The 17513-nt window shown below is 45.6% G+C and overlaps 1 protein-coding gene and 1 non-coding gene across 3 annotated transcripts in view; one reads left to right on the top strand and one right to left on the bottom strand.

Moving 5' to 3' along the window:
- The window catches only part of PSMG1 (proteasome assembly chaperone 1), a 475801-nt gene that overhangs the window by 172665 nt on the left and 285623 nt on the right, over positions 1-17513 (top strand). The window lies entirely within an intron of this gene.
- On the bottom strand, positions 9700-9830 carry LOC115938945 (small nucleolar RNA SNORA63). Its single transcript, XR_004073925.1, has one exon. It is a non-coding gene; the product is annotated as a small nucleolar RNA SNORA63 (small nucleolar RNA).

The following is a 17513-nucleotide window of genomic DNA, read 5'->3' as shown; positions in this document are numbered from 1 at the left end:
TTTGATTTGGATTTCCCTGATGCCGAACGATGTTGAGCACTTTTTCATGTGTCTGTTGGTCATTTGGATGTCTTCTTGGCAGAAATGTCTGTTCATGTCTTCTGCCCATTTCTTGATTGGATTATTTGTTCTTTGGGTGTTGAGTTTGATAAGTTTTTATGGATTTTGGATACTAGCCTTTTATCTGATATGTCATTTGCAAATATCTGGGAGAGAGAAAATCTTAAGCAGGCTCTGTGCCCAGCATAGAACCTGACATAGGGCTCGATCTCACAACCCTGAGATCATACCTGAGCCGAAATCAAGAGTCAGATGCTTAACTGACTGAGCCACCCAGGTGCCCCAGGATCCTCATTTTTAGAATGGAGATAATTATAGTGCCTACATTATGGCCATGAGGATTAAGTATAAAGTTCTAGACACAGGGCCTGGCACATAGTAAAGGCTCAATAAATGATAGTTATCGGTATTATTTTATTATCATTATCATTCTTATGCCTTTTAATCGTGCCAGGCACATTCTAAATGCTGGGAATTTGAAGATGAAGAGGCATAGTTCTAGTGCTCAGGAGTTTATGATCCACCGGAGACACAGAAATGCCCAGTGTGTAGTGGTTAGATTGGACTGCATAACAAAGTACCATAGGCTGGGAGCTTAAATGACAGAAATGTATTTGCTCACAGTTCTGGAGGCCAGAAGTCCAAGATCAAAGTGCCGGCAGGGCTGATTCCTTCTGACGCCTCTCTCCTTGGTGTGTAGACACCATCTTCTCCCTATGTCCTTGCATGGTCATCCCTCTGTGTTTGTCTGTGTCCTGATCTCTCTCTCTCTCTTTTAAAAAAAGATTTCATTTATTTATTAGAGAGAGAGAGAGCACAAGCAGGGGGAGTGGCAGAGGGAGAGGGAGAAGCAGGCTCCCCGCTGAGCAGGGAGCCCGATACAGGGCTCCATCCCAGGACGCTGGGATCATGACCTGAGCCGAAGGCAGACGTTTCACTGACTGAGCCACCCAGGCGCCCCTGTGTTCTGATTTCTTATGAGGACACAGTCAGATTAGAGATGGGTCCACCCTCATGGCTGCATTTTACCTTAGTCACCTCTTAAAAATCTCTTTCTCTAAATACAGTTACTTTTCATAGAGGTACTGGGGGTGAGGACCTCAACATGGATTTTACGTGAACACAATTCAGCCCATAACACAAGGTATGGCAAAATAATTCCAAAAATGGGACCACGTACTATGTTTTGTTTTCTCCCCTACCTTAAGAGAACTTGGGGGAGGAAGGGCTGGAACGAGGCATTCCATTTCCTCCCCCTTCAAAGCTGGTCAACCCCCATGAGGCCATTGGTGGTTCTTACTCAGATTTGCAGCCCAAAGCAGGCTTAGGAAACGTCCAGAGAGGCCGGGAGAAGCTCTAGGGTCCGGGGTATGGCCGGGAGAAGCAGAAGCCAGACAGCAGGTTTTGTGTTCAAGGGACCAAAAGGGGCGTCTTAGGGTCTAACCCTGTGTGTCATTTGCTAGGGGCGCTGCTGTAAAGCACAGACCACCACAGACTGAGCGGCTTAAAACAACAGAAATTAATTGCCTCCCAGTTCTGGAGGCCAGGAGTCTGAAATCAAGGTGTCAGTATGGTTGATTTCTTCTCGGGGGCTCAGAGGGAGATTCCGTCCTTGCTTTCTTCTGGTTTCTGGAGGCCTCGGGCCGTCCTGGCTTCTCCGGGGTGTGCAGACCAGCACACCCATCGCAGGGCGCTGTGCCCGGGTCCCCGCATCCCCACGCCATCCTCCCTCTGTGTGTCCGTGTCCAAATTCCTTCTTCTTATGAGGATGCCAGTCAGTGGATGTAGGCCTCAGCCTGATTCAGTCTGATCTATCTTAACTTGATTATATTTGCAAGTGAGATCCCATTCATGGGTACTGGGGGTCGGGATTTCAACACGCTCTTTTGGGGACACAGTTCAGCCCACCCCACTTGGCCCTGGTAGAAGTGGGCAGGTGGGCAGCAGGCTCTGGCCAGCTTGACAGCTCGAAGCCTTTGTTCCTCCCGGGAAGGGGACTTTGCTTGGGAGGTCCCCAAGGCTTACGAACAGCCTCAGCTTCTCCGGACCTGCAAAATAGAGAAAATGAGGAGATGTCTTCAGCCGTTTTCTGGAACTGGAGATTGCCTCCTTAGCTTCATTTAATTGAGAAAAGAAAAAGGAGAAGCAGCAGCTTAGATCTTTATGACTTCTTTTGTTTTTGTTTTCGCCCGAAGGCAACTTAATAAACCGAGAGTGGGCGGGAATAGTAATGAGGGTGGTCTGAAAATAAAAGTCTTAACTGTCCTCTTGCATCTGGACGGAATGTACTGGAAGGAAGTCGTATATGTTTAATGATGTGTTTGTTAGTATTAGAGCTCCCTGTGACTATTTGGGGGCCACTTCTTTAAAGGCATGCTTTTAGGGGGAAAACTGCGGGGTCGGGGAAAGAACGTGAGCCAAGCCAAACCTCCACAAACACTTTGCAAATTGCACCCGGCCATGCTCAGGCTAGGGTGGCAGAGAAGGGCGTGTGCTCACCTCCCCTAAGCAGTACTTTGCACAACCTTGTGGGGAAGGAGGAGGTGTGGGGATGGGGATGTCACCCCTTCCAGAATTTTCCAAGTCTCTTGGATTCTGCTTGTTACCTTCCTTCAATAGAGTGGGTGACTTCTGGCCCAAGGGAAGGGTCTCATCCTTAACACTGCGCTTGTTATCTGACCTTTCTTCCTTTCATCCAAAGCTGTCTTCAAAAATATGAGGAAAATATTCTGGGCCAACTTGTAAGCATGGCCCACTAGAGGGTCGGCCATACCCCAGCTTCTCTAATCCACAGGTTGCCAAGTTAGGTTGTGTCTCACAATTTTGCCACTTTGGCCACCTGCCCCCCCGGGCTGGCTGGTGACCAGTGGAACGGTCTGACACAAGAAACCTGCCTTGAGGCCTGTGGTAGGCTGAATAATACTCCTGGCCACGAAGATGTCCTAATCCCTGGAATCTGCAAATGTGTTCCCTTACATGGTGAGAGGGACTTTGTAAATGTGATTAAGGATCTGGAGATGGGACAGTATCCTGGATGATCCAGGTGGGCCCTGCATACCACCTCGGGCTTCATGAAAGGAAGACAGAGGGAGATATGACGCAGACCGAAGAGGAGAAGGTAACGTGATGATGGAGGAGGGGTGCGAGCCAAGGAACGCAGTTCCAGATGCCGGGAGAGGCAAGGCAGCAGGCCCTCCCAGCCGCCTGGGGACAGAGCACGGCCCAGGAAGACTGCTTTTGGATTCTGGCCTCCAGAACTGTGAGAGAATAAATCGCTATTGTTTATAACTCCCAAGCGTGTGGTGATTTGTTACAGCAGCAGGAGGAAACTAATACGTCCTGCTAAACAAATTCTTGAGTCATGAGGTCCCCCTGGCTCCCAGCAGTGATCCGACTATGTCCACAGGAGATGGTGGTTCTGGGAAGCAGGGTGCATGGGAGAATTCCTGAACCCCTCTCAGCTCTAAGACTGCTGTGTTAGTTTGCTAGGTTGCTTCAACAAAGTAACATAGACTAGGGGCTTAAACAAAAGTTTATTATCCCGCAGTCTGGAGGGTGGAAGTCCAAGATCAGGGTGTCAGGGCTGGTTCCTCCTGACACCTCTCTCCATGGTATGTAGACACTGTCTTCTCCTTGTGTCCTCACATGGTCATCCCTCTGTGCGTGTCTGTGAACTAATCTACCTCTTCTTCTCAGGACACCTGTCATATTGGATTAGGGCCCACCGTAATGACCTCGTTTTACCTTAATCACTTCTTTAAAGACCCTACCTCCAAATACAGTCACATTCTGAGGTCCTGGGGGTTAGAACCTCAGCATACGAATTTGAGGGGGACACAATTCAGCCCATAACAATGACATTGCTGACATATCTATTCAAGGGTATTTTTAGATACACCCCTGCTTTGAATTTTGGAGCCCCTGTGGCCATGCAAGAAAGGAGGGGAAAAGTCTAAAAGGGCAAACCTATGATGCCAGGAAGTCCCTACAGCTTTAAGCCTTGCCTCCAGTCATTTCCCCTGGGGAGGACCCAGCTGGGTGTGTGCCAGCTTCTGGGGGCTCTGAGGGTGATCCACCTGCCCAGGTGTATATCTCCGGCCCATTCTGGGACTTCTCTTCCTGATACACAGCACGCCACACTGAGCTGTCCATGATGCATCAGCCAAAAAAGCCAGCCTAACAGGCAGAAAACCCACCCCACAGACTGAAATAGAAACTCACTTGTTTTCCAGTGTGTGACAAAGGAGGGAGGTATTTAATTTTGAAAGGAGCTGAGCCAGCTTTCTTCTGGGCCATTTTTTTTTCTGGAACAAAATTCTCCCCAGTAATCTCCCTGGGATGGTCTTTCTTCTTTTCCATCTATGGACATTTTGGATGGGATAATTCTCTGTTGTTAGGGGGTTGTCCCATGCACTGTAGGAAGTTAACAGCATCCTGCCCCTACCCGTTAGATGCCAGTAACATCCCCATACTATTTGTGCCAACCAAAAATGTCTCCAAACATGGCCAATGTCTCCCAGGGGGAAAATCACCCCCGGTTGAGGAGGACTGGGCTGACTAAACCATGAAGAAAAACAGAATGGTGGAGAGGATGGGCTGGGGTCTTGGCTTGGTCTTCTTTGTTGAGAATACAATAAGCTATACATGGTATGTGGAAAATGGCTTGAAACGTTTAAGGTGGATGACGGGAATACTGGGGCAGGTATGAGCCTCCATCAGTGGTGTGTACAAGTGACAGGAGGTCAGTCTTGCTGGCTGTTGAGTCGGTTTGTCCACTGGCCTTCTGGGTGGGCCAGGGCTTCAGGTGAGAACAGAGAGTGCCCCAGAGGATGCTTGGAGTCCTCACCACCTTCACTCCTCCCCTTTGAGCTCTGAGTGAGGGCATCTTGCCCATGGGTAAGCTCAGCTACCTACACGTCTCTCTTTCCTTTTGTTCCAACCACACACTGGGTTGCTAGCTGAACACCCCAAGCCCTTCCTTCCTCAGGGCTTTTGCACTTGCTGTGGTACCCCCATACAAAGCTTTCCAACTTATAGTTTTTCCTGGCTCCCTTCCACCATTGAAGTCTTAGCACAGCTATTGCTTGACTGCCCACCTAACCTGCCATCTATCTGTCGCTGGGGATATAGAGGCCCTAGCTTGCAACTTCATCAGGGGCTGGCCCTGCCTGCACCATCTCATCTGGTTCTTTCCAGTCAAGAGAGTTTCTAAAAGTTCAGGACATGCCTGTGTCGGCCACCCGCCCTTCCAGAGCAAAGGACACCGCTTCATACCCACCCCCCACGCTCTCATTCTGAGAACCAGGGAGGTCTTTTCCCAGCATCCTTTAGGGTTTGCGTTGGGCTTTTTTTTTTTTTTTCTGTGCTGGGCTCCAACCATGCCTGCCTTCTATGACCACAAAATATATACTTTTTTGGGAGGGGCTTTCCTGTGGCTTATCTTAGGATCTCCAAAAGAATCTCATTCTTCTTTCTGCCCAAACTTTAAAGGATGGTGGAAAAGAGTGGCAGGGGGAGGTCAACAGAGCTGAGATGAAGATGACCATGCCTAAGTTAATTTTCTGCCCTTATAAGAGCCGGTTGTCTTGGTTGGTGCAAGATGGTGCCCAGCCTTGCAGCTCAAGTGGCAATAATCAAATCCAGCTAAACCCCACGCCCTTTACACTGTATTATGTGGTAACTCCCACAGTCCTGGCCAAAAAGAGAGCTTCCTAATTAGGGGTCCTGGAAACTGGTGTTAATTGAGTTCTTATCCATCTTCCCCACCTTCTTGGCCCCTAGGGTACATCAGCTGGAGTGGTCCAAAAGTGAGAATATAAAGCCAACCAGAGTGCTTTAACATCACTCCAAATTCGCCCCAATTAAGAAATTGAGAATGGCCTGCGTCTGAAAAACAGGTGGCAGACTTTTAACTTGTAAAGTTTATCTGACAATTTGGTCTCTGTTTGACACACTCAGTCCCCCACAATCCTTACTTCTCCAAAATCCATCCGGGTCCATTGTAAATAGAGAAAGGTGGCTACTTGAGTACAATGACTAAGATGCTCGGGGCAAATCTAGTTAAGAAGATTATATTTAACAAGTATTGTTTTGAGGATGTTACGGAGGTCACTCACCTGGCCGTATATATCTTTTAACATGCAATTCTAAAATGCACAATGTGCTTTAAAAGGGAATGCATGAGAATACATATGATATGGGTGTTTATTGTGTCTATGGTCATGCCAGAGACTCTTTCAAAAATGAAGTTCTCAAAAGACCTTTACTCTAGTGGCAAGAACAAAGATCTTTATTTTTTTATTTAAATCCCAAATAACAATACTTCTTTTGAGGGTTGTGGTTAGCGTGGCTCGTTGTTCTTAATAGGGACACATGAAGTCCTTTATTATGAGCAACATTGCTTTATAGGAGTAATCAAAAATTATCTAACAAACGAAACGCTTAAAAACTTGGGCTTGCTGCACAAGTTGAAATGAAACATAGAGCAGTCTTTAGATTAGAGTGAAGTTTAAGGCTGAATGGAGAGCCATGTGTCCATGAACCCTCGCAGCTGTTTATTAGGCAAGAACAAAGGGGTACGCACGTTAACTTATGTAACGACTACAGTGACTGAGACAATCTCAGGAGCCATCACATTTCTGTGGTTGGGACTTTTCCCCAGGAAGGAAAGCTTGCACCTGCCTCCTGCCAAGACCGCCCATCACATGCTGTAAGAAAACCACCTCCCTCGGTGGGAACGTGCCAGTTCTGTGATGAAGTAGGACTTAGGTCCGGCTGGGCATTAGCTTTGAAGAGCAAGCAATTTGGTTATTTCTGGAGTAGTGGGTTGCTCAGATCAAAACCAAGCAGGGGGCAGCTTCAGGCCACGGGCATTGTTCTACATCTGCTCCCAGAGGGAAGAGAACGTGTGTGCGTGTTTGGTGAAATATACATAACAAAAACTTACCATTTTATCCATCCTGAAATGTACAGTTGGATGACATTAAGGACATTCACACTGTTGTACAGCACTCATCACATCCACCTCCAGCACTTTTTCATCTTCCCAAACTCACACTTCATCCCCATTAAATAGTCATTCCCTAGTCCCCACTCGCCCCAGCCTCTGGGAAGCTCCGTTCTGCTTTCTGGCTCTGTGAACTTGACTACTCTAGGGACCTCACGTAAGTGGAACCATGCAGCGTTTTGTGACTGGCTTATCTCACTTAGTATCGTGTCTTCAGGGTTTATCCGTGTTGTAACATGTTTCAGAATTTCTTTCCTTTTTAAGGCTAAATAATATTCCATCAAGTATATATACTTCATGTTGCTTATCCATTTATCTGTCAGTGGACATTTGGTGAATATAGAACTTTCTATATTACTAGCTTGCATGTAGCCTTGGGTGTTACACTTAACTAATGAATCATTGAACACTACATCAAGGACTAATTATGTACTGTACAGTGGCTACTTGAATATATATAAAAAAAGAACAGTTTCGGCAACTTTACTGAAGAATTTGCTGGAGCTCTTTAATCTGATGGAACAAATAGACGATGAAAGACCAAAGTAAGTGGGCAAATAGCATATACTTAGATATAGCAAATATGTAAATAGGGGTGTCATTTTCCTCCCAGTTTTTTTGTTGTTGTTCTGGAGGAATATTCTGGGTACAGAGTCTGCATTTCAAAAATAGAATTCATGAGTCTAATCATTTTAACTCAACGGGGAGCATAAATGCTAAAACAGCCTGTGTGAGTCATTTCTTGGATCCTAAAAGGAATCTGTTTCAGACAGGAGTTTTCCCTTCTTTCAGGTTTGTTTCAAGAAGTTCCAAAAGCAAACAGCAAAATAACAAAATGCCTAGAGCCACATATCTCAAAGCCGCCTTTCAAAATAGCAGCCCCGATGCCGGTTATCCGGGGCTGGCTCCAGGCTGGAAGGGACTCCCTTCTTCAGGCAAGTCAGGCTCGCCAACCTTCTCCGGGTCTTACAATCATGCTAAGTTTATTTGATTTAAGAAACCATGCTGCTGAGTGAGGGGGTGGGGTTGGTGGAGAAAGGGAGTGTGAGAAAGAAAACAAAAGGATCTGGGGGCTTTTGGAAAGTCATAACCATTTCTGAGGATAAATCTCATCCAGTAGCACCGAGTTGCTTTACTGACTTTTCTGTTTCTAGTTACCAGCCAGAGTCTAGAGCAAGCTTCAATGTAGGGCTTCAGTGTGGTGCTGCGGATTTACATCATGTTTGCCCCCATGCAAGCCAGGGCTAGCTTCTGGGTTCGGGTCTGACCTTCGGATCTCTGAGGCACTTGCCCCTCTCTGCCTTCCCCGGGGGGCTCACAGGGGCTCCCTCTCCCCCCAGCACTGCTGGGGTCCCATCATGGGTTTCTCTCTCGGTTCTAAAGCCACCACTGAGTTGTCTTATTGGCTCATCTTTACCCGTCTTCTATGCCTGGGGAATAAAACCTCCCCATCAAGAATAATCAAGCCCATATCTACACTGCCAAAATATGCAATAAATCAGGGTGGAGACCCGTCTGTTCTCCAGCACCTGCAAACACAGAACAAGCATCTGTTCTCTAGATTTGTGTGGGTCAAGTGTGCCTCTGGCATTACGACTTCTTTCCCCACAATTGAGTAGGTTTAGTGATCAAATAAGTTAGGGCAACACCAGGTTGACCAATGGCAAATATGCATATTTACCACAGGAATTATCAGAAATTTAATGTGCATTGGGCATTTCCAGGAGACGTGTAAGGGATAACACATTGTCCAAATGTAGTTAATTATCAAACCCTCTCATCAAGGCACATCTCCCTGGAACAGTGACCTCAGCGCATACTTAGAACACCCCAGTTTAGACACCTATTACATTCAGGAGTTTTATGTGGTGTGTAATACATAGTAGGTCATCAACATGGTATCAAAAGCGTTTCAGGGATTACATACTATACATGCACGCATGATCTCAGTCCTCCTCCAGGGACCCCCTCCCCCAGTCTGTAATACCTGCTGGGTCTTGATCTTTTGGTACAGTACAGGGGAAGGAACAGAGAGCAAGTCCCGGAAAGGGAGAAATTGGTGGGATTTTCAACAGAAAGCTTTGAGAACTGCTGTTGTATGAAAAAGGGAGAGAGAAAGTAATACAAGCATCCTGGGAGAGGGTAGAAAAGTTTGGGGAGGAGAGAGTCTCCAAAAACTGAAATGTGATATAGAGAGAGTGGAAAAAGAAGGTAGGAAGAAGGTTTACAGTGTCTTGTGATGGAATCTTCCTTTGGCCTTTGGGAGAGACTTCATTTGCTCTTTGACTTATTCTTTGCCTTCTGGGTTGTTTGGTTTTTCAATCAGATGCCATGCCTTGGCTAGCTTCAGGGTGACAGCAAATCAAGGGCTTTACTGCAGATTTCACTGATAATAATATTAACTCTTTTTTTTTTTTTTAAGATTTTATTTATTTATTTGACAGAGAGAGACACAGCGAGAGAGGGAACACAAGCAGGGGGAGTGGGAGAGGGAGAAGTAGATTCCCCGCTGAGCAGGGAGCCCGATGCGGGGCTCGATCCCAGGACCCTGGGATCATGACCTGAGCCGAAGGCAGACGCTTAATGACTGAGCCACCCAGGCGCCCCTCAAGTCAGTGTTTTACTTGGTAAACATGTCTGAGACCATGCATCCCTGGCTGCTAAGCATCATGGCGGACAGGGCTAGAAAGGTAATAGCTTTATTTTGAGCAGGGGGCAAAGATAAGGGAGCACTTTATAGCTACATTGTAACTAGATCCTGCATCAATATTAACTCTTTCTTATCATCACCTACCTGTAGGTCTTCTTGCTTGCTCTCCCCAGAATAGGATAATGGAACTAGAAACGTGGATCTGGGTCCTGACTCTCAGATATATCAAGTGCGTCACCCTGATTGAGTTAAACGCCACCTAAAGACCCCAAATCTCTAAATTGTAATGCAGAATGGGCCAAGGAAAGCCAAACTCAGACAATCCAAGGGATCCCTTTTTTCCAGAAGCTTGGACAGCAAGGTGAGCATTTGTTTCTAGCAGGTAAGCCTGACAGGTCCCCTCTGGTCTCAGCCCAGCTATCACAATTCAGGAGCACCTCCAGGGGGGTCAGAGGAGGCCCCAACCTTTTGCCTTCCCCCCACCCTCAGATAAATATGATGTATGAACTGGCGCTTCAAGCCACGCTTAGATTTCAAGGGTAGGTCTGCATCAGGGGTCCTGTCCAATTTTATGAAATCAAATGAGTGCATTTTGTTTCCTGCTTATAATTGCTGCCTAAAGCATCTCTGCAGGTGACCTCAAGGCCTGCTTTGAAATCAATCTCCAAAGCACACAAGGATTCTTTTTTGCACCTTTTGTCTTCAAGGTACTTAGAAATCAGGGATCTGATAAGCACAGTTGATGATTAAACCTAATGAGCTGGCTACCGGGAGAGCTTTGATTCGCTTTGACAAAGGCTCTTTGAGCTTGGTTGAAAACTAGAATCTGGTTGTTGTTTGTGTTTGTCTTAGCTTTTTCTGTTGGGGATCTTGATTTAAGTCTCAAAAGGACTAAGGTTTGCTGGAAGGTTCTGTAAGTTGAGGCATCTGTCCTTGGTGCAGATTTCTGTGGGGTCTAAATGAAATGATCCCTGGGCCACTCCAGGGAGGACCAGGGTGGTGGTGCCAGCCAAGGCCACTTTGGGAAATGATTTGTGTCTGATGTATTGTTCAATATTTTCAATACCAATTTCTTATTTTTAAAATTAGAATAGGTTAGGAGGGGATGCAGGAGTTAGGAGGAGTATCGGAGAGAAGCAGCTTGACTGCGTCACCCTGGAACGGCCAGTTTTGCTTTTGTATTGGCTTGGCCGGGGCCCCGAGCAAGGAGGGCATATTCCTGTGCTTATCAAACGGCCCGCGTTGCCTCTTACGTGAATAACATGTGTTATGAGACAGACTCTTCTTCTATGATTTACTCATTTGTTCGTGCCTGGCGTAGCGTTCCCTGGTGCTGGCGAGGTCTAGCAGCTGTTCTGGGCTCCCATGGGAGGTTCCCGTCATGCACCGTCATGGGCCCTCAAGCCAGCGGGGCTGACACACCAGCGTGAGGAGCCCTTCGAACACCGATCATAACTTTCTTGTGTAAGCAAGACACGGCTCAGGGAGTATTGACCGTGGAGGAAGGTTTATCATGGAAAAAAGAATTTCCCTGCCCTACCCTCTCCACACCTATCTAGTTCTGCAGAAATAACCCTTGTAAATGCAATCTTTAACTGTCACTGTTTCTGATCCTTGTGGTAATCCCTGCCAGGTTACTAAGTTATATATATGTATACCTCCTAAAAAATACCCATTTATGGCAATATCTATATATTTCTGTCATAAAAATTAGAGACGTCCATCTGTTCTTCTTCCCTCCTGCCAATATAGTTATTACGCTGTTTTGGTTTCTCAACTGGTTGACTTTGTAAGTCAAAGTAACAGATTTGTTGTCTCTTTAACACCTTCTCTTAGGCTCTCACTTTGAAAAATAATGACATGAGTGCCCTGGCCTGTCCCTCCTCTCCCCCACCGACTCCATCCCTCCTGAGAGACTGGACCCCACCCCTGCTCTACCTACCCCCAAGCTGGCTCTGGAATCCCACCTGCTCCCACTCGCTCCCCTCTCTAGAAGCCCGTCTGTCTCCCCCTCCCTCCCGAAGAAGTCAGTTACAACGCGCATCTGTTCAGAACTCTGGCTTTGGCATTTGGAGCGGTCTGGAATATACCTTTCCAGCAGAGGCTGTGATGGACGTGGTCTGCAACATGCACTCTAGACCCTGGAAGGCAGGTGACGTGAAATGGCAGTTCCTGTCCGTGCAGTGACAACAGGAACACAAAAAGTTGACCTGGGGTCAGAGTTCGGCAGCCAGCCCCACGGAAAGTGGAGTACATTATGCCCAAAGATGTCATTCAGGGCTAGAATTCATTCCACAAATATTTACTGAGCTAATTCTTACTGTGTATAATGCAGTTCTTTCTTTAGTTATTTTTACTATGTGGGTGCTTTTACATATTTTTAATTCCAGGAGTATTTATTCAGTGTACTGTTTCCAGAAAAAGAAGAGCTTCGTAAATGGGTGCAGCAGGCCATGGCTTGTCCAGGGGAAGTGTCTGCAAGCACCTCAAGTGAGTGAGGAAACAAACAGCGGGGAAGACCTTTCCTTTCTTTCTGATTTACGGGTCGATGAACAGGCTAGGATGAAGTAGGGTTAGCTCTAGTTTAAGGGCTCATGCTTATTTGCTGAACATGGGCTCATCATCTTCTCCCCCCTCCCTCCCTCTTCCTTCCTTCCTTCCCTCCCTCTCTCCCTTCCTCTTTGCTTCCTTCCTTCCTTCCTTCCCTAACCTCCTCTTTTTCTTTCATCAATCCTTATTTCTTTTTAAAAAAATTATTATTGAAGTATAATCAACATACACTGTTATATTAGATTCAGATGTATAACACAGTGATTCCACAAGTCTATACATTAGCGATGCTCACCACCATAAGTGTAGTCAACATCTGTTATCAATCCTTATTTCTAATGAAAAGATCTAGGAAACAAAAATACAAATTTCAATAACCTTATAGACATCCTTGGGATTAGCTCCACTAAGTAAAATAACCAAATCATCATTTGATTTTTTTTAAATTAAGACTTTAGTTTTTAAAGCATTTTTGTGTTCCCAGGAAAACTGAAGGGAAGATACAGAGATTTCCCATACACCTCCTGCCCCCACCCCCGACACGCACAGCCACTTTCTTTATCAACATGAGTGGACATTTGTTACAATCAATGGACCTACATTGACATAATCACCCAGAGTCCATAGTTCACATTACAACTCCCTCTTGGTGTTGCATACTCTATCGATTTTGACAAATGTATACAGGCATACCTTGGAGATATTGCATGTCCAGTTCCAGACCACTGCAAAAAGGTGAATATTGCAGTAAAGTGAATATCGCAATAAAATGAGTCAAATGAATTTTTTGGATATCCAGTGCTTATAAAGGTTACATTTACACTATACTGTAATCTAAGTATGCAATAACATTATGTCTAAAAAACAATGTACACATCTTAATTAAAAAGATATTTTATTGCTAAAGAATGCTAACCATCATCTGAGCGTTCAGCAAGTTATAACTTTTTGCTGGCTGAAACCTCTTGCCCTGATTTGGAGGGCTGCTGACTGATCAGGGTGGTGGTTGCTGAAGGCTGGGATGGCGGTGGCAATTTCTTTTTTTTTTTTTAAAGATTTTTTATTTATTTATCTGAGAGAGAGAATGGGAGACAGAGAGCATGAGAGGGAGGAGGGTCAGAGGGAGAAGCAGACTCCCCGCCGAGCAGGGAGCCCGATGCGGGACTCGATCCCGGGACTCCAGGATCATGACCTGAGCCGAAGGCAGTCGCTCAACCAACTGAGCCACCCAGGCGCCCCGCGGTGGCAATTTCTTAAAATAAGACAACAATGAAGGCCCGATGCATCGATCGACTCTTCCTTTCATGAATGATTTCTTTGGCACGTGACACTGTTTGATAGCATTATACCCACAGTTGAGCTTCTTTCAGAATTGGAGCCAATCCTCTCAAACCCCGCGGCTGTTTTATCAACTAGGTTTATATGATATTCTAAATTTTTTGTTGCCATTTCAACAGACTTCACAGTATTTCCCACCAACGGTCGATTCCATCTCAGGAAACCACTTTCTTCGCTCATCCATAAGAAGCAATTCCTCATCCGGTCAAGTTTTATCACGAGATTGCAGCAACTCAGTCCCATCTTCAGGCTCCACGGCTGATTCTAGCTCTCTGTTTCCACCCCATCTGCAGTGACTCCCCCCACTGAAGGCTTGAACCCTCACTTTGTAAAAAATGCAGCATCTGCAAAGTGCAATAAATAACACAAGGTAATGACATACTCACCATGGAGGGGATGCCCTAAAAACCCTGTGCACTCTGCTTATGTATCCCCTTGCCCTCAACCCCTGGAAACCGTTATTTTTTTTTACTGTCTCCACAGTTTTACCTTTTCTAGAATGCTATACAGTTGGAGACATACAGTATAAAGGCTTTGCAGATTGGCTTCTTTCATTTAGTAACATGCATTCAAGGTTCCTCCAGATCTCTTAAAGACTTGATAGATGATTTCTTTTTAGTGATTGATGATATTCCATTGTCTGGAGGTACCACAGTTTCTTTATCCAGTCACCCACCGAAAGACATGTTGGTTGCTTCCTAGTTTTGTTCTTTATGAATAAAGTCACTGTAACCGTGGACAGCTTTTGTGTGGACCTAAGTTTTCGACTTCTTTGGGTAAACACCAAAAAGTGTGATTTACTGAATTGTGGTAAGAGTATGTTCAATTTCATAAGAAACGGCCAAACCGCCTTCCAAAGTAGCTGTACCATTTTACATTCCCACCAGCAATGAATGAAAGTTCCTATTGCTTCACTCCTCACCAGCATTTGGCGTGGTCAGTGTTCCAGATTTTGGCCATTCTAATAGGTATGTACTGGTGTCTCATTGTTTTGACTTCCATTTCCTCGATGACATAGGATATGCAACTTGCTTTCATACTTCCTCTCTGTACATCTTCTTTGGTGAGGTGTCTGTTAAGCTCTTTGGCCAATTTTTTAGTTGGGTTGTTTGCTTATTCTTGAGTTCTTTGTATATTTTGGATAACAGTCCTTCATAAGATGTGTCTTTCGCAGATATTTTCTCCCAGTTGTGGCTGGTCTTCTCATTCTCTTGACATTGTCTTTCACATAGCAGAAGTTTTTAATTTTAATGAAGCTCAGCTTAGCAATGATTTCTTTCATGGATCACGCCTTTTGTGTTGTATCTAAAAAGTCATCACCATACCCAAGGTCATGTAGGTGTTCTGTGTTATCTTCTAGGAGTTTTATAGTTTTGCAGTTTATATTTAGGTCTATGATCCAGTGTGAGCTAATTTTTGTGAAGGCTGTAAGGTCTGTGTCTAGATTCATTTCTTGCATGTGGATGTCCAGTTGTTCCAACACCATTTGTTGAGAAGACTATCTTTGTTCCATTGTACCACCTTTGCTCCTTTGTCAAAGATCAGTTGACTCTATTTCTGGGCTCTCTGTTCTGTTCCATTGATCTGTTTGTCTATTCTTTCACCAATAACACACTGTCTTGATCACCGCAGCTTTGCAGTAAGTATTGGAAGTTGGGTCGTACCTGTCCTCTGGCTTCGTTCTTCTCTTTCAATATTGTGTTGCCTATTCTGGGTCTTTTGCCTCTACCTATAAATTTTAGAATTAGTTTGTCATCATTTGATTTTCTAAGGTGCATAAAATTAATTATGGAAAAAAACATCCAGGGGCAAAGAAATGCTTCCTATGAACTAGAGTTTTGTAGACATCATCTCATTGAAGTCTTATAACAGCCTGTGAGGGGTAAGTATTCTTTGTTTAGAGATGGGAACACTAAGTCTAGAAGGGGTGAATTAGCCTGGGGTCATTCAGTGAGTAAATAGCAGACACAGAATTTGAACTCTTGATACTATTACCAACAGCTACTGATTAAGAACACCCAACATGTACCTTTTAACCTCGTACAGATACGTGTTCACATTGTTCCTAGCAAGAGACTATCAAAGTTAATCTAAACTAGCATTTCAAATCACTTTGACCTAAATACAACTCACCTGGTTAAACTGTATTTTTGAGATGACACATTTGCCCTGAGTTCATGCCTACTACAAAAATGTCCACAGCAGCATTTTAGAAATGGCTTTCATTAAAAAATCCCAGTTTAAGCAAAATGAAAAATGGGTAAGATTTCCCATGAAGGGCTCAGAACAAAGTCCTAGATAATTCTCATTCTCTCTTCTGAAGTTTTTCTATAAGGTGTATCTAGGTGCTTCTGTTTCTGTGTCTCTTTTGCCTTCAGATTTATCTTCTCTTTAATGCCCTCACACACACAAAAAGGTGAATGTATTTCTCTGTGCTTCATATTATGTGCCAAAATAATCACCGAGACCTAAGACAAGCAGTTAGCCCAAGCTATGAATAAAGAAGCCAGCGTTGTTTTTGTTGCCCTTGGTCTTGAGTTGGGCAGTTCCTCTTTCAAACCTCTTCCTAGATGGGTGGATCTAGGCAGTGATGGGGCCAAGATGGAGGAAGGCGCCTCCACTAAGTAATGTTATTTTCCATGATAAGACAATGAGCCTAGCACTTCTTTCCAGGTCCAAGGACCAGGTCTTTTGAAGTTAAGCCCTGCTGTGCATGACTCCTTCCCAGAGAGGAAGGATGCTTGCTTCTATGGAGGGGTTTGAATGGGGGGAGAGATTCTGCCCAGGGTCAGCCTTCCAGAAAAAGCCCACACGGAAATACAGGTCTTCGAAACTCTTTCACTTGAGAAAGAATTTCCATCCCACTGGTAAATTCACACAGTGTATGCACTTTCTCTCAGATACAGAAAGATTTGTCAGTGCGATGTGTTGGAAAACTCTTGCCCGGGAGTGAGGTGCGTTGATGTGGCAATAATGAATCACTCCCATAAATGAGAAATGAATGAACTAAGTCCATGAGCCTCTCTGAGGCCTGAATCTGCCAGCACGGGGTGAAGAGAGCAGAAGTGGTGGCTGCCCCGGCCCCGTGGACACTGGCAGTTTGGGCCCATCCTGGCCTCACCTGGCCTATTCAGCTTGGCCGTCTTGGGTGACAGGCAGGAAGCCAGCAGACTGTGCCCCCTGTGAGGGCAGGACGTCAGCTGGAGGTGACCTCATGTCACCAGCCACCAGCCGCCAGCCACCCTGTCTTCCTCCTTTCTTAACCCTTTAGCACCTGGAAAGTTGGTTCCCGCCTTCTGTCCTAATTTGACTCCCTTCGCAGAGAGAGGTCAGCGTGTTGGCTGGTCTACCTGGAGCTGAGCGCTGGGGCTGTTGTCCCATTTTGGATTCGCCCTGTGCCTCCGGGCCGGCCATTTACCTTCCTTCCTTCCTTCATCTGTACCACAGACAACCGTGCTTTACACAGACCTCAGCAGCTGGGGGGGGGGGGGGCGGCTTAATTAGTTAATGTTTGTGAAGCTCTTTGAAGACACCAGTGCTCCGTAAAAGTTGGTCCTCATTTTGCTAAGAAGGACAAGACCATGCATTCTAGTCTTTCTGGTAAGAGTGTGGGCCTTTGTGTTTTCCTTTTTTTCTGGAAGCCTGACTGGCTCGAATAAGTTAAATAGCTCCTCTCGTTCACTCAGGATAAAATGCAGTGGGGAGGGAGAGAGAGAGAGTGTGACAGGTGTTGTGTGTATGTGGTATGTCTGTGTTGTGTGTGTGGACTGTGTGTGTGTGTATGTGGTGTGTGTGGTGCAAGTGTGATGTGTGTGCGGCATGTGTGTGGTGCGTTTTTTGGTGTGTGTGGTGCAAGTGTGTGGTGTATTTGTGGTGCGAGCGTGCGCCGTGTGCTGTGTGTGGCGCGCG

The sequence above is a fragment of the Leptonychotes weddellii genome, chromosome 1 (genome assembly GCF_054177405.1).
Source record: "Leptonychotes weddellii isolate Sample4059 chromosome 1, ASM5417740v2, whole genome shotgun sequence".
In the NCBI taxonomy this organism is placed as follows: domain Eukaryota; kingdom Metazoa; phylum Chordata; class Mammalia; order Carnivora; family Phocidae; genus Leptonychotes; species Leptonychotes weddellii.
Note: the sequence above shows the minus strand (reverse complement) of the source record. Positions and strands in the feature narration are given on the sequence as shown.